At 42.9% G+C, this 25,974-nt stretch overlaps 1 protein-coding gene across 2 annotated transcripts in view; it reads left to right on the forward strand.

The window, feature by feature from the left end:
* CLDN10 (claudin 10) overlaps positions 1 to 25,974 on the forward strand; it is a 117,297-nt gene that overhangs the window by 67,631 nt on the left and 23,692 nt on the right. The window lies entirely within an intron of this gene.

A 25,974-nucleotide genomic window follows, 5' to 3' on the forward strand; every position in this document is an offset into this window, starting at 1 on the left:
GATTAAAAGAGAAGGGAAGAAAGCAAGTAGTATGTTGACACTAGCATCTAGGTAGTGGGTACCATATACAGTATATTAGTCAGCTTGGGCTGCCTTAATAAAATGCACAGACTGGGTGGTTTAAATAACTGATATTAATTTCTGCACAGTTCTGGAGACTGAAGGCCAGGATCAGGTGACATCATGGTTGGTAGGTGTCTGGAGAGGGTTCTCTCCTTGGGTGGCAGACACCATCTCACTCTGTCCTCACGTGATAGGGAGATTGCTCTTCCTCTTCTGATAAGGCCACTAATTCTATCAGATTAGGGCCACCGTTACTACCAGGATTCAACCTTACTTACCACCTAGAAGCCCTTCTCCAAAGATAGTCAAATGCAGGTTGGGTTAGGGCTTCAACATATAAATTGGGGTGGGGCAGGGGAACAATTCAATCCACAGCAATGGGTATTCACTGTAAAATTTTCTTTCAATGTTGCTATGTATTTATGTATTTTTAGAATAAAATGTTGACAAAAAAAAGAAGGTAGGTTTTTAAGAGAAAGAACTGCTCTTCCAGGGATTTTTTTTTTTTTTTTTTTTTTTGTCTTTTTGCTATTTCTGGGGCCGCTCCTGCGGCATATAGAGATTCTCAGGCTAGGGGTTGAATCGGAGCTGTAGCCACCAGCCTACGCCAGAGCCACAGCAACGTGGGATCCGAGCCGCGTCTGCAACCTACACCACAGCTCACGGCAACGCCGGATCGTTAACCCACTGAGCAAGGGCAGGGACCGAACCCGCAACCTCATGGTTCCTAGTCGGATTCGTTAACCACTGCGCCACGACGGGAACTCCTCCTCTTCCAGGGATCTTTAGATACACTTCCTTCCTAAAACTGTTTTGCAGAATTGCTTTCTGCTAAGCCTATTTGACAGTAAATAAATGATGAATTTGTTCAACCCATTAAAAGATAATTCAGGCTGGAGTTCCGAGTGTCTCCCAGTCACTGGAGAGGTATAAGAAGTAGAAGGGAAAAGACTCAGGTCAAATAAATGCAGCACTCACTGAGCATTCCCTACCAGCTCACCTTGCGGGACGTGACGATATGGAAGACCTAGATCTTTTACCGGCAGGGGGCACGCTCTCACTGGGTGGCCCTGAAGAATGGAGCCAAGTTCAGGTCTAGAGGTGGTACAGGTGAAGCATAAACACCAGCTCCACAGGTTCCTCCTCACAGTCTTGTTCTGACTTCCTCCCACCGCTGGTCCCTGCACAGACCGTTGGCTCTGTCTACACCACACAGCAGGGCTCCACCTCATTCATCAAGCCCCAGCCCCAGCCCATTTCCTCAGGACATTCTCCCTGACCCGGAGCACAAATCAGGTTCTTTGTTATACAGCTTCCAAGGACAGTAGTCCTTTATTTCAGAGCATTGATTCAATTCATAATTATACGGTCACTGGAGGGATCATTTGAGAACTGTGTGTCTCCTCTACTAGATTTTTTTTTTTTTTTTTTTTTTTTTTTTTTTTAATGGCTGTACCCACAGCATATGGCAGTTTCTGGGCCAGGGACTGAATCTGAGCCACAGCTGTAACCTATGCCACAATTGTGGCAATGCCAGATCCTTTAACTCTACTGTGCCGGGCCTGGAATGGAACCCTCCCTTGCGGCAATCTGAGCTGCTGCAGCTGGATTCTTAACCCTCTGGCCATGGCAGGCCTACGCCAGAGCCATAGCAACTCGGGATCCGAGCCGCGTCTGCAACCTACACCACAGCTCACGGCAACGCCGGATCCTTAACCCACTGAGCAAGGGCAGGGACCAAACCCGCAACCTCATGGTTCCTAGTCGGATTCGTTAACCACTGCGCCACGACGGGAACTCCTCTACTAGATTTTAAACTCAATGCCAAACAAACTGTATTTCCTTTGTAGTTCCTATTTAATTATAATAATATCCCAGCAATTAGCAGCATCTGTTACATAGAAGTTTACACAGGAAAACAAGAAATATTGGGTCTGCGATTTTTTTCTCTCAACAGAAAAGGAAAAACAAACAAACAAAAAAAAAAAAAAAAAACCCACACACTGTTATCACCATAGGAATTGACTTCCAGGATAACTTGATAAAATAAATTTAAGAAAATATATTTTAAATTCAAAGGTCAATGTTTGCAGAGTCTTAGGCTGAAAACACCGTGGGTCATCTGGTCCACCTTAAGTTTTTTTAAAAAAAAACTATTTATGTCAAACTGTTAAAGAATTGCAACCAAATCAATTCTCAATTCTCTGGAAACTGATCATTATATGAAGCATTTTGTACAATGCTTGAGTCACAGTAATAATTGTATATTTATTATTAGTGGTAGCAATATTATCAGAAAACCTCTAAGTTGTAGAGCATTATTTTGAAAATAGCACCGGTTTGGGACCATAAAAACACCTGGATTAAATCCCTACTCTCCCACTAACTGGGCCTATAGCTTTGAGCAGTTCACTTAATATCTCCAAAATTCAGTTTTTGCCTCCTGGCATCTAATACATGGCAGCCTATAGTTATAAGAATCACAATGACAATGAATTAGAATCTGTTTAACTTGGAGTTCCTGTTGTGGCTCAGCGGTAACAAAACCAATTTAGTATTCATAGGGATGCAGGTTCAATCCCTGGCCTCGCTAAATGGGTTAAGGATCCGGTGTTGCCATGAGCTGTGGCGTAGCTCGCAGATGTGGCTTGGATCCTGTGTTGCATAGGCCTCAGCTGCAACTCCAATTCAACCCCTAGCCTGGGAACTTCCATATGTAGCAGTTGTGGCCCCCCCCCCCCCCCCCCCAATAAAAACCTCACAGGCTAGCAGAGAAATAAGTACAAACTCCAATTCTGTGTAGTAGAATGTGTAGCAGGAATGGAAACAAGCCCCCAAAAGGAATGGGAAGGAACTCTCAGACCTGGCCTGGTGAGGAGGAAAGAGTCATGGTCAATTCAAAAGAGTTAATGAGAGGGCATTCTCCAGGCTGATTAAGCGGAAAAGGACACTCTGAGCAGAGGAACACTGAAGAGTGTCTGGGTACGATCCCAGCAGAGTTTCCAAAGTCGGGTGTGGCAGGAGATGGGCAGCTGATCCTGGGGATCTAGTACATTATGATAAAATGCATGGATTTCATACCGTGGGAGGTGAGAACCAGGAAAGTAATCAGAGAAGTAATCAGACTTATCATTTAGGAAAATCACCTGGGTCGTCCAAAGGTGGGTGGTTTAGAAGGGGTGAGGCTAGAGGCAGGGAGACCAGTCAGGAGGCTCAGAGACAGGCAACAGGAGCGGTAATGAGGACCTGGACTGGGAAGAGCTGTGTGGGCAGGGAGAGGTGAGAATGACCAGGAGACAGTTCTGGGCTTGAGTCAAGCAGATGGGGTGATGCAGAGCACAGGGGGGAGTGAGGGGTCCAAGATGACACATGAGGAATCATGACCAGCTCAAGGGAGTGAGAGGGTGGGCAAACAGATCCAGTTCCATGAATCGGTGTAGAGATGACAGAAAGACAGGGGCAGGTGGGAAGCAGAGGGATGCCAAGGTGAAGGTGAGACTTTTGAGTTTAGACATGCTTCAGTTGGCAGTCCCTGTGAGCCACCAAGAGAAAGGAGAAGCTGGTCCCGTAGGGACTAGAAATCAGAAGGGTCAAGGAATCCTATTTTGGAGCCGCCAGTTTGCCCAGGGGTTGAGGATGACACGGAGAGGGTAAGTGCCCAGCACAGAACGCTGGGGTGGCAGCCCCACGGAGGAGATAGGAAGGACCACGGAGCAGGCAGAGAAATAGAAGTGAGGTTGGGGTCATGCAAGCTAAAGGAAGACGTTATTTCACAAGGAGGAACCGGACAACTTTGTCAAAAGCTGCAGAAAAGTCGCAGCGCTGCTCAGGTCGTGCAAAGCCACTGCCCCCCTTTGCCTGCCACCTTTATTGGAGAGAGAAAGACAGGAAACTAGACTGCAGTCACTGCAGTGACCGCCCGGTGGAAAGAGACATCGCGATGACAGACAACTCTACTAAGATGCTTGGTTGAAACGAAAATGGAAAAACATTTTCAAAGTGTCCCTCCAGATATTTTTAAATATTTTAGTGCCTTTTTCTAAAAGTGAAAGAAAGAAACCACTCCTTGAGATCTGCTTCATGCAGGCAGAAAGGTCACCCCAGGGATAATTTGAGACTACAAAATTATAGTCTCAAGAGGAAGATAAGTGCTTACCCCTGTTTTCTAGACCATGTTGGCCCTAAGAAACATGACTCTATAATTCAACTATGGGGCTGAATTTCCCAACACATTCTGATTAAAATGAAACAGTAGATTCCTAATTCTGGGTCCTCCAGATGCCCATTTTTGCCTTGGGCCCTGTTAGTGCTGCCTTTGCAATGTCCTCACATCTGTCCTTTCTTCTCCTTTCCCACGGGCTCTAAAACAAAACTTGTGTTTATTTTTAAGCCGAGTTCACATCTAAATGTCTTCACCATCTTTATCCAAAAGAGGGTGCAAATTTCTCGTGAACTGTGGTACCGTGTTTCACAAAATTTCCTGGCTCTTCATAGTATTTCAGTTTCACAGCTGCTGTAATTTAATGCCGAAATATTATTCCTGGGGTATGTGCATATGAATTAAGTCCTATTGTGTGAATGCTAATTAAAAGCCTTTTGCTTCTTCAGAGTAATATCAGAGAAGAGCCAGACTACTGGGAAAGTAAAGAAAGAAGTTGAAGCTGACGTTCTATTTTGGGTAGCCAAGTCAAATTAAGTTGACATTTTAAAATTAAACATTAAATGGAGTTAAAAAAAAACTGTTTACAATCTTCTAATTTTAGGGTTTATTTCCATTCTACTACTGGCTTAAAAAATGACTGGTGAAGCCCTGGAGCTTAGAACTTTTGTGGGGGTGGTTAATAGGTAATGATAGGGTTTGGTTTTTGTTTTGGATTCTTAGGGCCATAGCTGGAATTGCTCATATTTTGAACACTCAGTAACATAGCTCTTCTTACATCTAAGAAGCAGCATGGCTGTGAACAGAGGGGATAATGTGAATTCCGATCTCAGCTAGTCCTTCAGGTTGATTCTCCATGATTTGTATGTATTTCTTTAGGGCAATGATGTGCCAAAGATATGTTGAATTACTGGTGGGCTTCCTAAGTTCAGGTTATGGAAATAGAAGGAAAATGCAAAGGTTGTAATGTACTATAAGCACACTTGAACAGAAATCCACTTAACCAAATTCTGTACTTAAAACGTATGGGTTAAAGAACAACCTCATTCCACAGAATGGCTCTTCCAAATCTGAAGGCCCTATGCATTCATTAGCTTATTCCTGCTTCTATATAGCTGGCTTGGGTTCCCCACTCCAGCTTCTTTCTCTGTGGTCCCTGACTGCCTGGTATTTGCTGGTGTGTGGTAGCAATGAACGCTTACCTAGGGAAGACACCACCATTTTAATTGGCTTCTAGCCCCTAAAACTGAACACACAAATGATGAGTAGAACATCACTGAAATTGTATTTGTTGACTGATGAGGCACTAAGTCATTATTACTTACGACCCAAACAACGCCATCCTCCAGTGGCAACATACAAATAGCCCTAAGTGAGGGAATAGCTAAATTCCCAGTCCCTCTTTATGCATCAGTCTAAAAGGACATTGCCAAGATCTGCATACATTTTTGATAGAGAACCAACACGGCAACAATAACCAAGCATTATTTCCAGTTTTCATTTAATTACAAATCTATGACCCATTGCCAAATTATTTCCAAGAATTACCAGTACGTGCTCATACCTATCCTCTTTCTGTGATTATAGAGTGCTAGAACTCGATTCATCCCACCGATTTCTGCCTGTGACTGGCCAAAACTTCCCTCATCATGCATCCCCTCCCACCTGCAAGGTCAATGGGTGTATTCACCTTGAAATTCTCCTGCTGCATCATATCCATCTTCCTCCTTGTCTGACTGTAAGAGTCATTCTCATCTTCTCTGTGGCACAACCTGGACGACATTCTCTTGTCTGGATTTGGGGGGCCTGCGATGCCTCCTTTTCCTCTGCCCCTGGCACAGCCAACACCCTTGTTTTGCAGCATCCCTTATGGCAACATCCCAACCCCCTTAGATTCCATCCTATAGACTCCACCAAGAAGGCAAGTTTTTAAATACTCAACTCATTTGATGGCATCAAACTCTGTTACATTTCTGAAACTTTCTATTGCTCTCCAACAATGGAAACCAGATCAATCAACCACCAAAAATGTCTGAGAACAGGTATGTGAAAATGGAGGCTACAAAGGTATCTAAGACACAAGCACATCTTAACAATAATACAGAAAAAAGGCTGAGGATCCTGGGGATAGGACTGGATTTTAAGTCTGTTTTCACATTTGATATTTCTACTGAGACATGTGGGAATATGCAGTATTTCAATGTATCTTCTCTGAAATGATAATTTCCCGATTGGTACATGACTTTAAAAGCTATGCCACATTCACCGGTGTAAAACTCACATACCAAAATCAATCTGTTTAGAAAATGAATTTGATATAATAATACAAGTTTTAAAAAAGGCTCAATTAAAAATGTGCAGCTAGAAGAAAGCTCTTGCATTATTTATTTAAGAGCATTAATAATACATAAAGGTAAATGGGTAATAAAAGCTAACTACAAGATGTCTTTATTTCTTATGGAAGTTATATTTTCTGCCTTTCTGGAAGACTGTCACGACACAATTTACATATTCCTTTTTTTTTTTTTTTTGAAAACTGTGGGGAGTTCCCGTCGTGCGCAGTGGTTAACGAATCCGACTAGAACCATGAGTTGCGGTTCGTCCTGCCTTGCTCAGTGGTTAACGATCCGGCGTTGCCGTGAGCTGTGTGTAGTTGCAGACGCGGCTCGGATCCAGCGTTGCTGTGCTCTGGCGTAGCCAGTGCTACAGCTCCGATTCGACCCTAGCCTGGAACTCCATATGCCGCGGAGCGCCCAAAGAAATAGCAAAAGACAAAAAAAAAAAAAAAAAAAAAAAAAAAAAAAAGAAAAACTGTGGGACTCAGCAAATGTTCATTATTTTGAACTCAAATGATTATGATTCCTTTGGTTCCTATCCAGTTTCCAAAGGATAATCTTGATCCTTTGACAAACATTTATCTTTAAGAATGACTTACCACTGAAATCTAGCAGGATATATATTAAATTACAAAAGATCATTTTTAATTCCTTCTCTGAATGAGATAAGAAACACATGGCATATATGTAGCCTTTGAAAATATCAGGGAAAAAAAACTAAAACAAAAATTAGATGCTAGTTAGTGGCTCTGAGAAATGATATTTTTAGAGCTGGCTCCCTTTGTTACCTATAAAAACACGATTACATCTCTGACTTAAAAGCTGGAGTGTAGTTTCTTGGTTGGACTTTTTGCTTTTCCCCACTGATACAGACAATATTAGTTTACTTCCCTGTGACACTTGCTTGTTTAGAACTGAAAGAATATCTTTAATTTTTTAATTTTTTTGTCTTTTTAGGGCCGCACCCGAAGCATATGGAGGTTCCCAGGCTAGGGGTCGAATCCGAGCTGTAGCTGCTGGCCTACACCACAGTCACAGCAACATGGGATGTGAGCCTTGTCTGCAACCTACACCACAGCACACAGCAACGCCAGATCCTTAACCCACTGAGGGAGGCTGAGGATCAAACCCGTGTCCTCAGGGGTGTTCGTTGGGTTCGTTAACTACTGAGCCATGATGGGAACTCCTGAAAGAGTACTTTTTTTTTTCCTGTTCTTAGAGCAATTCTTTTTTTTTTTTTTTTTTTTTTCGTCTTTTTGCTATTTCTTGGGCCGCTCCTGCGGCATATGGAGGTTCCCAGGCTAGGGGTCTAATCGGAGCTGTAGCCACCAGCCTTTGCCAGAGCCACAGCAACGTGGGATCCGAGCCGCGTCTGCAACCTACACCACAGCACACAGCAACGCCAGATCCTTAACCCACTGAGGGAGGCTGAGGATCAAACCCGTGTCCTCAGGGGTGTTCGTTGGGTTCGTTAACTACTGAGCCATGATGGGAACTCCTGAAAGAGTACTTTTTTTTTTCCTGTTCTTAGAGCAATTCTTTTTTTTTTTTTTTTTTTTTTTTCGTCTTTTTGCTATTTCTTGGGCCGCTCCTGCGGCATATGGAGGTTCCCAGGCTAGGGGTCTAATCGGAGCTGTAGCCACCAGCCTTTGCCAGAGCCACAGCAACGTGGGATCCGAGCCGCGTCTGCAACCTACACCACAGCTCACGGCAACGCCAGATCCTTAACCCACTGAGCAAGGGCAGAGATTGAACCCTCAACCTCATGGTTCCTAGTCGGATTCGTTAACCACTGCGCCACGACGGGAACTCCTTTTTTTTTTTTTTTTAATTTTCCCACTGTACAGCAAGGGGATCAAGTTATCCTTACATGTATACATTACAATTACATTTTTTCCCCACCCTTTGTTCTGTTGCAACATGAGTATCTAGACAAAGTTCTCAGTGCTACTCAGCAGGATCTCCTTGTAAATCTATTCTAAGTTGTGTCTGATAAGGCCAAGCTCCGGATCCCTCTCACTCCCTACCCCTCCCATCAGGCAGCCACAAGTCTCTTCTCCAAGTCCATGATTTTCTTTTCTGAGGAGATGTTCATTTGTGCTGGATATTAGATTCCAGTTATAAGTGATATCATATGGTATTTGTCTTTGTCTTTCTAGCTCATTTCACTCAGTAGGAGATTCTCTAGTTCCATCCATGTTGCTGCAAATGGCATGATGTCATTCTTTTTTATGGCTGAGTAGTATTCCATTGTGTATATAGACCACATCTTCCGAATCCAATCCTCTGTCGATGGACATTTGGGTTGTTTCCATGTCCTGGCTATTGTGAATAGTGCTGCAATGAATATGCGGGTGCATGTGTCTCTTTTAAGTAGAGTTTTGTCTGGATAGATGCCCAAGAGTGGGATTGCGGGGTCATATGGAAGTTCTATGGATAGATTTCTAAGGTATCTCCAAACTGTGCTCCATAGTGGCTGTACCAGTTTACATTCCCACCAGCAGTGCAGGAGGGTTCCCTTTTCTCCACAGCCCCTCCAGCACTTGTTCTTTGTGGATTTATTAATGATGGCCATTCTGACTGGTGTGAGGTGGTATCTCGTGGTAGTTTTGATTTGCATTTCTCTTATAATCAGTGATGTTGAGCATTTTCTCATGTGTTTACTGGCCATCTGTATATCTTCCTTAGAGAAATGTCTATTCAGGTCTTTTGCCCATTTTTCCACTGCATTGTTGGCTTTTTTGCTGTTGGGTTGTATAAGTTGTTTATATATTCTAGAGATTAAGCTTGTCGGTTGCATCATTTGAAACTATATTCTCCCATTCTGAAAGTTGTCTTTTTGTTTTCTTTTTGATTTCCTTTGCTGTGCCAAAGCTTTTCAGTTTGATGAGGTCCCATGGGTTTATTTTTGCTCTAATTTCTATTGCTTTGGGAGACTGACCTGAGAAAATATTCATGATGTTGATGTCAGAGAGTGTTTTGCCTATGTTTTCTTCTAGGAGTTTGATGGTGTCCTGTCATATATTTAAGTCTTTCAGCCATTTTGAGTTTATTTTTGTGCATGGTGTGAGGGTGTGTTCTAGTTTCTTTGCTTTGCATGCAGCCGTCCAGGTTTCCCAGCAATGCTTGCTGAATAGACTTTCTTTTTCCCATTTTATGTTCTTGCCTCCCTTGTCAAAGATTAATTGACCATAGGTGTCAGGGTTTATTTCCGGATTCTCTATTCTGTTCCATTGGTCTGTCTGTCTGTTTTGGTACCAGTACCACACTGTTTTGATGACTGTGGCTTTGTAGTATTTCTTGAAGTCTGGGAGACTTATGCCTCCTGCTTGGTTTTTGTTTCTCAGGATTGCTTTGGCGATTCTGGGTCTTTTGTGGTTCCATATAAATGTTTGGATTGTTTGTTCTAGTTCTGTGAAAAATGTCATGGGTAATTTGATAGGGATTGCATTGAATCTGTAGATTGCTTTGGGTAGTATGGCCATTTTTACAATATTGATTTTCCCAATCCAGGAACATGGAATATCTTTCCATTTCTTTACATCTTCTTTGATTTCTTTGATTAAAGTTTTATAGTTCTCAGCATATAGGTCCTTTACCTCCTTGGTCAGGTGTATTCCGAGGTATTTGATTTTGTGAGGTGCAATTGAAAGAGTATTTTTAAAGTTTCGAGGTGTACGTACTTAGGCGCGCTTGGACGGTTCTGTTTAAGAGAGCTTGGTCACAGCAGTGGGCCTAGGAAGTCGCCCGCAGTTGACAAGTGGGTGACTTGGAACACGGCGTGGAGCAGCCCCGGGGCCCGGGGCCCACACTGAGAAATCAGCGTTAGCTGTGCACACTAACCGTGGCTCTGTCTCTAACCTGCGGTGAGGCTTCTACACACGGCTTAATTCCAGCCATGAAAGTAAACATCAGCACCAGGGCCCGAGAGCAGATCAGAGAGAATCAGACCATGTCCACATAAACCCCTAACTCGCCCTGCCTTTCTCTCTGACGCCATCAGGGCCAGAGAGCGACCAGGCTCTAGGTTACTGTTCTTTGCTTCCAAATAAAAGAGGCAAATGTCAGCAAGTGACCAGAACCAGGAGGACCTGGGGCCACTGAGGTGAGGATGAACAAAACCTGAGCAGAATTTGAAAACCGAAGGAAAAGTCTCTGCAGTGGTGAGAGAAAAACAAAGATTTTAACTCTCCTGCCGGTTCCCTGCGGACAACGACTCCATCACACTCTTGCCTCTGCTGCTCGGAGTTTGAGCCTTCCTTTCAGTCCTGTTTCTCTCTTTCCCCGGGTCTCCCATTTCTTGTTTTTGCTTTGTCAGCACTGTTTGCAGGGGAGGGGGAAACAATATTCTCCCATAACATTTTTTATTTCCTCCTCCCAGTATTGGGGCGAAGGCAGAATTTTGCAGACTCTTTCTGCAAACTCTTTAGAACTGACTTTTTAGATGGAAAAATGGGCCCAAGTAAATGTGTGAGTTAAAGTAGTGACAAATCTACAACTAGTTCCCAGATCCTTTAAATGTGTTATTTCCACACATTTCACCCAAGCATGATGATTAAAAAAACCCCAAACCGCCAAACTTCCAACATTGCATTGACCTCATATTTTTCATATGTAAAAAGGATATTCCATGTTCAATACTTTACAACCATAGGAATTAAGAGGAGGAGGACACTATGGTGGCTATGATGCCATCCCATGAAACTCCAGCATTTCATATTTGCAGGAATTATTTGATTTAGAAAACGAATGTATAGGAGTTCCCGTCGTGGCTCAGTGGTTAATGAATCCGACTAGGAATCATGAGGTTGCAGGTTCAATTTTTGGCCCTGCTCAGTGGGTTAAGGATCCGGCGTTGCCGTGAGCTGTGGTGTAGGTTGCAGACACGGCTCAGATCCCATGTTGCTGTGGCTCTGGTGTGGGCCAGCAGCTACAGCTCTGATTCGACCCTTAGCCTGGGAACCTCCATATGCCTCAGGAGCAGCCCTAGAAATGGCAAAAAGACAAAAATAAATAAATAAATAAAATAAAATAGAAAACAAATGCATAGGAGTTCCTGTCAGTGGCACCGAGGAAACCAATCCAACTGGGAACCATAAGGTTGCGGGTTCAATTCCTGGCCTTGCTCAGTGGGTTAAGAATCCAGCCTTGCTGTTAGCTCTGGTGTAGGTCGACAGCTACAGCTCCAATTCGACCCCTAGCCTGGGAACCTCCATATGCCACGGGTGCAGCCCTAAAAAGACAAAAGAAAGAAAGAAAGAAAGAAAGAAAGAAAGAAAGAAAGAAAGAAAGAAAGAAAGAAAGAAAGAAAGAAAGGAAGGAAGGAAGGAAGGAAGGAAGGGAGAAAGAAAGAAAGAAAATGAATATATTTCAAAAGGCAAGGTGATTTTGAATCGTAGTCACAAATGTGGTTCATCTTTGGCCCCATTTGGCCAGAAATAACATTGCCCTAAAAATATGTATGCTGCATTCAGTAATCAAAAAAGTTATAGTCTAAGTCAAAGTCTTGGTCACAATCATCATTAAAAATAGTCATAATCGGAAAAAAAGGAGTTTTCATCATGGCTCAGCAGAAACAAATCTGACTAGTATCCATGAGGACACAGGTTCAATCCCTGGCCTCACTCAGTGAGTTAAGGATCCTGTGTACAACAACTCCACTCTTGCCTCTGCTGCTCGGAGTTTGAACCTTCCTTTCAGTCCTGTTTCTCTCTCTCCCTGTGTCTCACAGGCATTGCCAGGAGCTGTGGTGTAGGTCTCAGATGCAGCTCAGATCTGGTGTTGCTGTAGCTGTGGTGCAGGTTGGCAGCTGTAGCTCCGATTTGACCTCTAGCCAGGGAACCTCCATATGACACCGGTGCAGCCCTAAAAGCCAAAAAAACAAAACAAAACAAAACAAATCATAATCAGTAAAGACCCACATTTGTCCAGTGATTTGGTAAAGCAAGCACCAGTCTATGTGGGGGTAAAATTTACCCTTTTAAGGAGTCTTCTGCCCTGAGATTGAGTCACCTAGAGCTTTCCCAGATGGTGAGAAAATAAGAATAATGTCACTTTCTTTTGGCCGCACCCACAGCATGTAGAAGTTCCTGGGCCAGGAATTGAACCCAAGCTACAGCAGTGTCCAGAGCCACAGCGGTGACAACTCTAAACCTGCTATGCCACCAGGAACTGCCTGAATAGGGTCATTTTTAAATAGGTAAGATTTTGGACACTATATAGAGCCAAGCTGAGCTTTTCCCTAAACCAGTGAAGGATAAACATCTCGAAAGTCAAAATGAAATGGCTGTTAGGAAAAAGGATACAAAAAACTGCTGATCCTAATCTGTGAGTGAAATTACCTCATGGCTATTCCTGGCAGATGATAGGGAGTTAACTCTGTTTACAAACGGGGCAGAACAAAACATGAAAAAACACAGTGTTTTCCTAAATTCATATTGTGTGATTCCTGATAATCTATAGAAAACTTCTTTCATGATAAATACATTATTTGTATATGTATGTATAACAGGTTTTCCACACAAAAAAGAGCGTTATTTGGGGACTAATTTGATCATTTGAAGCCTAAAATAATATCCCACTTTGTTGCAAGATTATAATTTGAAAGGATATGATTTTTATTCATTCAAAAAGATGATTTACTCAAAAGAGCAATAAAAATTAGACATTGACAGGTTTTAAGTGGTAATGCTTAACATTCATCCAGTATTTTAAGTCAATTATCCTTTTTGACTAATAAAATTAAATTCAACAATTACCTGTCAAGTAACTCACAACATAGCCAGTTTTATAATGTCTATGCTTTAATTTATTTGATCCTCTCAACTGGATCTGAAAATTAGTAAAAAATAATGGAATTTGATTATCTGCTTTTTTCCTCTGCAGTATATAAACTCTAGAAACTGACAAACAAAATATCAGTTTGCTTAAACAAACTACATTGGCTGTTTTATACCATGTCAGAAAAGTACAATATATTCTTTCATATAGTGTTTTGATTGGAAAACAAAACATGACTTATAGGATTTGTTTGTCAGAGTTATATTTGAAATCCTAGAGGTGTGGCAGTTATAATAATTGCAGGCAAAACATGACATCAACTTTGTTCTTTAGACCTTTTTAATTTTTCAAGAACCCTAAATCAAACATAGAAACAGCTATTGCTTTGAACCACAAAAAGGGGTGTGTATTATCTGTCTACTGTATTATCAGCATACAATTTCATTGTTATTTCCTTTCTTTTCATTCAAAGGCCATTTGTAGAGATGACTCTGCATTAACTTGAAACAAAAAACCTCCCAGTATTATACCTGTAAATATTTTAAGGGCACGAATATATCATTGAGGAAAACCTGTATGAAAACAGTCATTTTCAACTTTTAAATATTCAAACCTTGCTTATTAATTCCGATTTTCCTTCAATTCAGGTCATTTTTCAAATCCACACATATGAAGAATAACACACACGAAATGCTATTCCAATTGGTACAATACTCCAAGCTGCATTTTATAATTTAATATGCATTAGGTCATTTTTGAACTCCAGTCTCATCTGTAAAATGTCAAATTCAATAATTTTCAAAGTACTTCCTAACTCCCATACTCTAGAACTATAAAACTTGTGTACCATATTGCCCCCCCCCCCTTTTTAAGGTCTCACACACTGCCCATATGGTTTTTAAATGATATCAAACTAAGACATATACAGCTGGCCCTTGATATCCACGGATAAGGAGCCCCAACTGTGGGACTCCAGCAGTCGCACAACTGGTATGGGAGACAGGTCCTGGAGCCAATATGTATTTTACTACAAAGTCAAGTAAATACAAATGCAGATGGAAAAGCTGCATATGACGTGTTTTTATAGAATTCTACTTTTGGGGGGGGGGCTGCCCCTGTGGCATATGGAAGTCACCAGGCTAGGAGTTGAATCCGAGCTGTAGCTGCCAACCTACACCAGACCCACAGCAACTCCGGATCGGAGCTGCATCTTCGACCTACACCTACACCACAGCTCATAGCAACACCGGATCCTTAACCCACTGAGCAAGGCCAGGGATTGAACCTGCATCCTCATGGAGCCACGAAAGGAACTCCTAAAATTCTATTTCGTATAGAATTGACCACCGACAGTACTGGGGGCAAAGGGTGGCGATGGACAGTCTGGGGCACCGCCGCACATGGCGTGGGACTCTTGCGCCCACCCCTCGGCTTCCCGAGCTGTGTGCCTGGTGTGGGACTGCAGCCACACAGTGGAAAGGGTACCTTTCTTCAATTCACACGAAGGGCCTTACAGGTCCTCGGGAGGCCCCACATCGGGTTATTTCCCCTCACCTTAAAAATACAAAACTAAAACAACAACACAGCCTTTCGAGATCCCACTTTCCTTCTAGCCCCCGCGCTGTTTCTCTCCTCCCTTTAAAGAGCTGCTCACTCCCCGTCAGCGTTTTCCCTTCCATCTTCCCCAGATCCTGCCCCCATCTGGTTTTCACCCTACTCTTCCCAGCAAAGACCTCGGACCCCCCACCGTCTTTCTTTAGTCCTCCGTGGCGTGTGACATCATTTCTTTCTCCTTAAAGCGGCTTATTCACGCTGTTTCCAGAACTCTCTCCCCTGGTTTTTCTCCAACCTAGATGGCTGTGCCTTCTCACTCTCTTTTGTTGGTCCCTCCCTGTCTCCCAGACTCTTTCTTTTTCATCTTCATTTCGTTAGAGAGGAAGGATCTGGCTCGTGGCATGCTTTAAATGCCATCTAACCACAGGTGCCTCCAAAGTGGACCTATTAAGATTGAACCTCTGTTCTGAAGTTGTGGATTCAGTTATTTACTTGGCTTCTCCTCCTGGATGTCTAATGGGCACCCCCAACTCAATGTAAGCTGCATGAACTTTTTTTTTATTTTTGCTTTTTAGGGCTGAACTTGTGGCATAGGGAAGTTCCCAGGCTAGGGGTCGAATCGGAGCTGTAGCTGCCAGACTACACCACAGCCATAGCCATGCCAGGTCTGAGCTGAGTCTGAGACCTACACCATAGCTCATGGCAACACTGGATCCTTAACCCACTGAGCAAGGCCAGGGATCGAACCCCAGTCCTCATGAAACCTAGTGGGGTTCATTACCGCTGAGCCACAGGCTGCATGAACACTTGATAGTCACCTCAAACCTGCTAATCTAGAGCTTTCTTCATCTCAGGAAACAACTCCACCCTTCCAGTGTCTGAGGCCAAGCTCCTCCTGTCTTCCTTGACTTTCCCCTCTCACTCCTCCATCCAACCAGTCATCAGCGAATCCTGTCAACTCTACCCTCAAAATAGATTCAAAGACAAAATTTGACCATTTCTCACCATTCCACTTCCACCAGGCTGATCAAAGCCACTATCATCCCTCAGCGGGACTACTGCACTGGACTCCCAACTGGAGTCCTTGCTTTTGCACTGACCTCCCTCCAGGCTTTCCTCGGAGTGATCCTGAAACACAGGTCAGCTCTCCCTCGTCCTCACAAAACCCACCAGTGTCTTCCCATTGAACTCAGTGAAAAAGCCAGTGTTGTTTTTAGGACTTACAGGTCCCTCCATGAACTGCCCAGATTTGTATACAAGCCCCTCTCCCCCAGCCCCACACACATACAGAGACACACTCAGATATGCACAGACACACATGGACGCACACACTCATGGACACACCCTGTTACCTCTCTGTCTTCATGTCCCACTGCACTCCCCTTCCTCCCTCTGCTGCAACCACTCTGGCCTCCCCAGTGATGTTCAGACAAGTCAGAGGCACAGACCCCTCCAGAAAAGCTCTGCCTGAAACTGTCCACACGGCTAAGCCCCTCATTTCCATCAGCTCTTTACCCAAAGGTCATCTTCTCAAGCAGGGCTACTCTGGCCACCTAACTAAAATCGAATACACCCATCACACTTTGTATAACAGCCTCTTTCCTTGGTGGCTTATGTTTTCTCTTTAGCATATAGCATCTGCTACACCAAATCTTTTTCTTACCTGGTATTTCGTCTCCTCCAGGGAATGTCCACTGCGTGAGGGTAGCAAGTGCTTTGTTCAGCATGTCTGCAATGTGGGGAAGGACGCCTGGAGCCTAACAGGCACCCGATAAATGTATTTTGATTCGTTTCAGTAAATGAATAATGCTGATCTTGAAATGGGAGCAACCTAAGTGAACTCTACGGGCTGTTTAATCTTCTGATGGCAAGAAATCCCAACCTCTGACACTGGTGTCTCCAATCTCCTCAAATCCATAGCAGTCAAAACCACTGCCTGGCTATTTCTTTTTCAGGCCACTATTCCCACAATTATTGGCCATTCCTCCCAGGTTTCGGTGATGTTCAGCCATCTCTGATCACCTCTGTTTTCTTAATCATTTCCTTAAAGGCGCCTCCAGCAGGTTCCTGGCAGCTGGGTTTGCCTTCAAGGATACAGTGGAGGAAATGGAATATAAAAATCAGTGAACCAGAAAACTTGCATCGTGGGCACACCCAGCAATTAAAACACACTATTTGGTAATGAGGAGATTGTGGTTACAAGTTTCTTTTCCAACACTTGGACATTTAACTCAAAAGAAAAAAAGCAAAGAAGAGGAGCTCCACTGTGGCTCATCAGGTTAAGAGCCTGACACAGTGTCCATAAGGATATGGATTCAATCCCCTGGCCTTGCTCAGTGATTAAGGATCCGGTGTAAGTCACAGATACGGCTTGGATCCAGCATCTCTGTGGCTGTGGTTTAGGACAGCAGCTGCAGCTCTGATTTGACCTCTAGCCAGGGAACTTCCATGTGCCGCAGGTGAGTCCCTAAAAAGAAAAAATAAATAATAAAAACATAAAAATAAATAAATAAACATAAGAACATGAACTTTGGAGATAGATAAACTTGGGTTGTGCATTTATGTAAGTCAGTTAAAACAAGTACTGAGGAGGATATGAGAAAATGAGAACCGCCCTGCACTGCAGTGGGCATTCCAAAAGCAAGAGGGCAAAATACCTAGTGGCGGAGGCGGGGACAACTTGCCTTTTAATGTCTGAATGGGACACTTTTCCTTTGTTTTATTGTAGCACACCTTTTGTTGGCTAATATGGATCACAACTTCAGCAGAAAATAAACATAAGAAGCATAAGCCATAGCACAGTAAACAACACACAGCAAAGAACTCCCTCAATTCACCATAAAAAGGTAGAGGGTGGGGGCTGATTAAAGCCTTCATAGTGAAGTCAGCTGCGGTGGCTCTGACTGGCTGAGAGCCCCGTGCAGGACCCAAAGCATGGAGAAGACAGGAGTGTGCTAATGAACTGTTTAGTGTGTGTGTGTGTGTGTGTGTGTGTGTGTGTGTGTAAACATACACACCTCTCTATACATACAAATGCACGCACACATATACATTTTAAGAAAAATGTTCTAGGAGTTCCCTTCGTGGCTCAGCGGTTAATGAATCTGACTAGGATCCATGAGGATTCGGGTTTAATCCCTGGCCCTGCTCGGTGGGTTAAGGATCTGGCGTTGCCATGAGCTGTGGTGTAGGTTGCAGATGTGGTTTGGATCCCGTGTTGCTGTGGCTGTGGTGTAGGCCACCAGCTGTAGCTCCAATTCAACCCCTAGTCTGGGAACCTTTGTGTGCTGCTGGTGTGGCCCTAAAAATGAAAAGAAAAAGAAAAATGCTCTAGTCGCAAACCATGACGTAATGGGTTAGCATTATGCAGGACGTTGTTAAACAGTGTATGAATGAACTTCAATTCACCTCTTACAAGATACAGTCACATAATGAAATTAAATAAGGAAATAGGTACATTGTTCAAATACTTCTGATTATAAAAGCCATTCTCCTAAAAATTAAAATAAATGCAAATGATGTAGCATTATTTTAATTAACTTTTTGTGTGTGTTTGTTCATATACTCAGCGGATATTACCTAAATATATGAACTACAAAGCAGTGTCTTGGTAGGAGGTAAATGACTGATTACAAAGAGGAGTGTAGACTCCAGAACTAAACTGGTTAAGTTGAAACTCTGCCTCTACCACCTTCTGGAGCCAGTTATTGCATGCCTCTGTGGTCAGGTTTCTGCATCTGTAAAATAGGAGTCAAAACAATACCTACTTCATAGGGTTGCTATTGAGGGCAGTACCTGGTACCCAAAGGTGCCCATCTAAGTTTTTATTAGACAAAAATAGGAGGAAGTCTACATTTTGGGGAAAAAAAACCCTCACAATTATTTGCTTATGAGTATGTTTTTGGAAGAACTTTGCATCTTTGACCCCTAAAGAATTCATTTTAAATTTCCAATAATTTTTCCCATGAAGGAAGCCAGATGGTAAACACGGGACTCCTGGGAGCTTTGAATCAGCTTCTCACCAGCTCTTTTCTGAGGCCCAGGGAGGAGGGGAAATCTCTTCGCTGGTAACAGGCACTAGAGCGTGGCCCTTCCGCACAGTGGTGTAGGGAGGTGAGAGCTGTGAAAACAGCCTCCACTTCAAGCTCATCCGTCTTCTCTCCCTGCAGCCTAACCGCCCCCTCCCCCGGGGCTTTCCCATCTCTTTTTTATTCTTTACCTTTATTTTGTTCCTTTCTCCTTGCATTCATTTCCCTTATTCTGTCTTACGCCTCATTTCCCTTATTCTGTCATACGCCGGTTCAGCCCCTTTTATCTACGATTCTAGTTTTATTTCTCACGTTTGCTACACTTCCCTTTGAACACGCCCCCACCCCCTAATTCCATCCCCTGGGCTGATCTCCCCTTGTGTCCTGCTGTTTCTCCCTCTCCTCTCAGCATTAACCTCTACTATGCTGGTGCCCCACTGAAGGTTTTCTTTCTCTTTTTTTTTTCTCTTTTGCTTTTTAGGGCCGCACCTTCAGCATGTGGAAGTTCCCAGTCTAGGGGTCGAATAGGAGCTGCAGCTGCCAGCTTACCCCACAGCCACAACAACCTACAACCAAGCCACGTCTGCAACCTACACCGAAGCTCATGGCAATGCCAGATCCTTAACCCACTGAGCAAGGCCAGGGATTGAACCTGTGTCCTCATGGATGCTAGTCAGGCTCAAGAACTTTCTGGGGGGTAGGGTTGTTTTTTTAAGATTTGCAACACAGTTCATCCTTAGTCACTTGCTGCAGTCAGTCTAACTCTGATTAATACCGTTTTTATGCAAAATGTAACTTTATAACTTTAAAAAGAGGCAAGGAATTGAAGGAGCATGAGCGATCTGAACGAGCACTCATTTTTAACGGAATGTCTACCGTGTTCCAGGTCCTTTATGTATATTATCCCTAATCCTCACAATAACTTTGAAAAAAGCGATTATTTATTCCCACTTTATCGTGGAAGAACAGATGCTGAGAGATTAGGTGACTTGCTGAAGGCCACTCAGAGACAGTTTTATCTCCCTCCTTTATGGTTCCTTCATCTGCCCTGTCCCCAGCATCATCCTGTTTTATAAGTGAATTGAAATGCTGCAGTCTTTCCTTTTAATTCTTTATTTTTATACAATTTAAGGTTAATTCCCATTTACATTTACTACAAAATATTGGCTATATCCCCTGCGTTGTGTAATACATCCTCAAGTCTATCTTATACCCAATATCTTGTACCTTTCACTCCAAACCCCTACATTTCCCCTCCTGCTTCCCGCTGATAACCACTAGCTCTGAACGACTGCCCTTTATCACATTGCTAATAAACAACCAAAGGAAAAAAAAAGATTTGAAAATAAGACAGATTTTTTTTTAAACATTATCTTCACACACACACCTGCACACACCTATCCACAGACACCCCCTTTAAATAAAGCAAGAGAGGGAACGTAATGGCAGGAAGTGGGTAAAAAAGAAAGGACAAGGACACCAAGGAAAACTTTTGCTTTTCTCTCTATTTGTTGATTTTGTCTGTGGCTGGTCAAGTTTATTAGGAGACACAGGCTCAAGAGATTTTTAGAGTTCAAAGGGGTCTTGGAGACCGTCCAAAATAACCCCTTCATTTTTCAAATGAGGAAGCAGCAATTCAGAGAAATGAAAGTACTTGCCCCAAACACATAGGTGTACTTACTGCCCAGCCTGGATGTGTAGGTTGAATTAATACTCATAAGATGCTCCAGTACCCCAAAGTAAGAATCTTTCCAGGCTGGAGGGATAGTCACCAAGACAGCAGTGAGCTTCTGGGGCCCAAACTTACCTCTCCAGATGCTCTAGAGGGATCTAGATGGTCTTAAGATACCTCAGAATGTCACTGAATGCAAGTTGATGTGCCCCAAACACAGTGAGGCCAAACAATGCCGAAACATTGGAGTCTGGGGCAGAAAAAGGTTTCATGCAGGGCCGTGCAAGGAGACAGTGGCTTGTACCCCAAAAACACCCAAATTCCCAAAGGGTTTACAGAAATCATTTTTATTTATTTACTTTTTTATTATAATTGATTGACAATGTTCTGTCAATTTCTGCTGTGCAGCCAAGTGACCCAGTCATACATATACATACATTCTTTTTCTCATATCATCTTCCGTCATGTTCTATCACAAGTGATGGGATATAGTTTCCTGTGCTATACAGCAGGACCTCATAACAGCAAATAATTTTTAAAGGCCAAATGAGGGAGGGGTCGCAGGTTTTGTGCTCATCTTGTGCAAACTGCTTTGATTGGTTAATGGTGAGGTAACAGGGTGGTTAACTGTCAATCCTTCGGCGCCAGTAGGTCTGGGGGCCCCTTGCTCTACTTGCTCCTGCTCCAGATGATCAAGATGTTAATGCCTTACATTTGCTGATGGTTTTTAGCATTTGAAAAACTCAGGAGATATGCATGCGATACTGATTATCTGGGTACTTTGAAGAGAGGAGATACAGCAGAGGATATGGGGGAGGGGTCTGTCCCGGGCAGGTGCCATAGGGTCCTGTTTGATTATAAGAATTGGGAACCAGTGTGATTTAAATGAATGTATGAAATTCAACACCAACAACAAAAAATGAATGAATGAAAGACAAATTCATAAGTTATATGGCATCCACTTCTGATGCAGCACAGCCACAGCCGCAGAGGGTACTAGATGCCAAAATAAGCCACTGTTCGTTTCCTTATAATTTGCAAAAATTATGTATAGACACACATGCATATGATTCATGATGCAATGATAAGCATGAGTGTTGATTCCTGTAACTACTCCTATGGCTCTGTAGCTTTCATGCTAAGTAGATTACAAGTATCATAGAATTAGCGTAGGGCATTAAGATAAACCAAGAGTGTTAGAGAAAACGATGGGGAAAGAACACGGATATGCTATTTTACTATCTTAGTATCGGCATTAATGTCTTCTTTAACGTGGTGTAACAATGTTTGGCTCCTGGGCAGTTGTTTTTTTTAGTTAATACCGTATTTATCAGGACTTTAGTTTCTTCCCACGTGATCAGCGGCACGCCACCTCCCTGGAATCTAGGAAGGCGCTCATGTATACTGAAACCAAATTTGATGCTTAGAAAATCCTTGAGCTGTTGAAAGGCACACCTGTGTTGTTTGGCAAGTGAGTTGAATCTCAAGTAAAGAATTTCTGCAAATCTCTGGTTCAGTTGGCTGAACTGGTTTTACTCCTATAGAACCGATGCTGGGGTGGGGGAATCCTCTCTTTTTCCTTAATAACCATAATAATGGCAAAGAAATAACTTCCAACGCTAATCTCTGTGGCTTAGGTCTCCAAAGTGGAAAGCACAGAATATATGTCAGAATGTTAAATGTCTTCAAGTCAGATTTATTGTAGATAAATTAGTACTTTTCATACTGGGGAAAAGTCTACAGTAAAAGCCAATTTATTGTTAATTAAGATGTCACTGAATAATTTGGAGAGGAGACTTTCTAGCTGTTATATTTATACTTTTATATTTAAATTAAGAATGGTTTGTTATGAGTAGTTAAAACTTTCAGTGAACTGAATCCTAAAGAAAATAAGGAAGCATTTATCACTGAAAAGGTACTTTGTAAATGAGTTTGCAGATTAACTGCAAAGATTACTTGGGACTCTAGAATCTTAAGTGAAATGGGCCATTTATCCACTACATTTTTTTTTTCTTTTTTAATCTCTATTTGGTCTGTTTTCCTTTTCTGGACATTCTTGTGTTGGATTATGTGGTTGCCTGTACTAAGGTTTCTTCTGACTAAACTGGTTTTGAAAAGCTTAAGATATAAGACATTATAAAGTAAACGCTTGATTCATTCCATAATATTCTTTAGGTATTACAGAAAGTTAACATTTGTCATCCTTTGGTCAGGCACTTGTGGACTCTAAAACGTAACTCGCCAGGAAAGAGAAGTTTGGGACTGTCCAACCTCATAGAACAGACAAAGGATAAAAGCAAAAAGAAATTAATCAAGTCCACAGGCATGACGACCCAGTCTGTTTCAGCTGGCAAAAGAACTAATAGTGCTGCCGCCTGTGTCATAAGTTATGGCTTGTTTGTGGTGTTTCCAACCTCTTTTAAGTTGAAGCTGTGTGTGACAATCTCTAGAGTAAAAGAATCTTTTTTCAAAGTTTTCAACCAAGAGATGAATATTCTTTTCCTCTATAATACACACCATCTGCTCAGCTAAATTAACTGTTTATATACATAGACATGAATCTCAATTGATCAGAGCCACGGTTTCTAACCTGGCTGTACAGTGGAATCTTTGGGGAAATCACTACCAGAGCCACCCCCAGAGAGTCTGGCTTCAATGGTCTAGTGATGCAATAAAGAAACTTTCTTGGAGTTCCAAGGTGACTTTCAAAATTTGTTTCCTCTGGAAGCTATGTGGCAGTGGTGGGTTTGTGGATATTTTAAGTGCAATAGATAAAACAACACTAGCTATTAAATAAACTGGGGGACAAGTCTGAAACCCCAAACTATTCTCCATACTTCTTTTTGTAAAACAATGTACCTTTGGTCCCAATGGAATTTATAACCAATGTCTTTTTCTTTTGTCTTTTTTTTTTTTTTTTTTTTTTTTTTTTTGCTTTTTAGGGCCACACTCATGGCATATGGAGGTTCCCAGGCTAGGGGTGGAATCCGAGCTATAGCTGCCAGCCTACACCACAGCCACAGCAATGCCAGATCCGAGCCATGTCTGTGACCTACACCACAGCTCACAGCAATACCAGATCCTTAACCTACTGAGCGAGGCCAGGGATCAAACCCACAACCTCATGGTTCCTAGTTGGATTTGTGTCTGCTGAGCGATGACAGGAACACCTATAACTAATTTCTTGATAAATTAGGAACTGCTTGAGTCTTCAAGGCATAATACTAGGTACTTGTGTCAAAAGTAAGTGAGGGTTTTGTCTTGCAAAAAAAAAAAAAAAAATCAACAATTTTAGTAATTACCATGAGGAACACACAAGCAAAGACACTCAAACACGGCCAAGAAATAAAGTGCAAAATCAACACTGGTGCACTTTTTAATTTTTGTAAATCCCATAGGGAATGTCCTTGTTCATTACTATGTTGTCTGCATAGAAGACGGGATTAAAAATAGGCAGATGGTTCAGAAAGAAATATGGCATAGAAATAAGAGTGGAAATATGCCGGAGGGTAAGAAACCAGACAATAAAAGCACTTTAAAAAGGCAAATCATGCTAAAGAATAGAGGACACTTTGTAGTCAATACTCAAAGGTGACTGATTTGAATGGCAGGGAAGATGAGAAGGAGGAGGTTAGTTAGGTTTGTTCCAAACTGTTTTTAAACTTGACCCCCCCAATGAACCCAATGTGACACAATAGGACAAATTGCGACCAAGAGTAGTACAGCAGCGTAACCATGTCTACATCACACCAGGCAAACCGTGGCCAAGCATACCCACTTCCCAAGGGCTGCTGCGGGGCCCCAAAGTGGGGCTTAGCCTGTATAGTCTCAGGGCGGATCCTTGCAGGTGGGTGGATTAAAGAGAAACAGATTGGAGTTCAAGATTAAAAAACAACAACACCCCCCCAAAAAAAACAAAAACCCCCCACAACTTGCTAAACTTCTGTCAGTACAAAACAAAACCAGAACACACACTTTGCCATGCACTGAACCCACAGCCCTGAAGGCTAGAGCGTGAACTGAATATTACAGACAGAAGTTGAATGATTGTGTTGAGTGTGAAGTGTGTCCATATGAACTCAATGGTCCCTTCATTTTCTTTTTTTTGTCTTTTTAGGGCCCCACTCTCAGCATATGGAGGTTCCCAGGCTAAGGGGTGGAATCCGAGCTGTAGCTGCCGGCCTACACCACAGCTCATGCACGGCAACACCGGATCCTTAACCCACTGAGTGAGGCCAGGGATCGAACCCTACTAGTCAGTTAGTTCACTGCTGAGGCATGACGGGAACTCCAAGCGAGGATGGGACCTCCCCTCCGGTAGTCCTTTTAAATCTAAGTTCTGATGTTTCTATACCCCAACCACCTCTTCCCCATAAACATCACCTTTAATTTCATTATACACTTATTTGGCTCACCAAAAAAAAAAAAAAAAAAAAGTGACAAAGGGGAATTGAGAAATTCTTCACAGTGAACCAAAGTCCCTCTGCATAAAGACGGTGAATCAGAGGGTTAGCAATTAGCCTTTCTTTTTTTTTTTTTTTTTTTTTTTTAATAGAAAAACTGACAGAGGTTTTAGATCTTTGGTCACTTTTGGTAAGAAGTGAATCTTGAAAGTTCATACCAAGAACTGCAAGGGCAAATAATGACCACATAATAAAGCCAGAGTCTTTGTTCTCTCATTTACGCCTACATTTGTGACCTCGGGAGCCAACGTACACCCTGATCTTTAAGTTTACTTTGAGACAGCAATGCAGTAGAGAATGCGTTTATTCCTCAATTAGGTGCAGAAGGTGGAGGTAGTAAGAACGTATTACAAGATGCAGAGCAGCTGTGACAAGACTATTAGCTCACAGAACAGACTCACAGAACTAGGAGCTGGAAGGGCCCCACCGGGGAAAACGTCCTAAATGCATAGCCTAAGTGTAGTGCGTGGTACCAGCAGGCCAGCACTGTGGCTGGAACAATCCCGACGCTGCCTGTGCTCTCCATATGCTGCTGTCCTGAATTTACTTCCGCGCCACGCACCTCTTTACAGTGACCTTCCGCACACTGCTTGGCCAAAAGGAACTGCACAAATTTTAGGGCAGGGCTGCCCTCGAGCCCCAAACTGCAGTGATTCCTCCTTGACAAGCCGAACAGGGTCACCCAAAAGAGCATGGCATGAAAACCTTTGGAGTTCAGCAGGCCGAGAGAGCTGCGTTAGCAGGCCGTGTCCTTTCCGGGCACACAAAAGGCTTTTTCTGCTTTGCTTTTACAAGGTACTCTGGTAGCCAAGCTACTGCCAAGGAGCGGGGCTGGAGAGGGGAGGGGTGATGGACGCAGCAGGTTGTCCACATCCGGCTGTCAGTCGGTCCAATAGAACAGCCATTCTCCGCCGTCTCC

The sequence above is a fragment of the Sus scrofa genome, chromosome 11, assembly GCF_000003025.6.
Source record: "Sus scrofa isolate TJ Tabasco breed Duroc chromosome 11, Sscrofa11.1, whole genome shotgun sequence".
NCBI lineage: Eukaryota > Metazoa > Chordata > Mammalia > Artiodactyla > Suidae > Sus > Sus scrofa.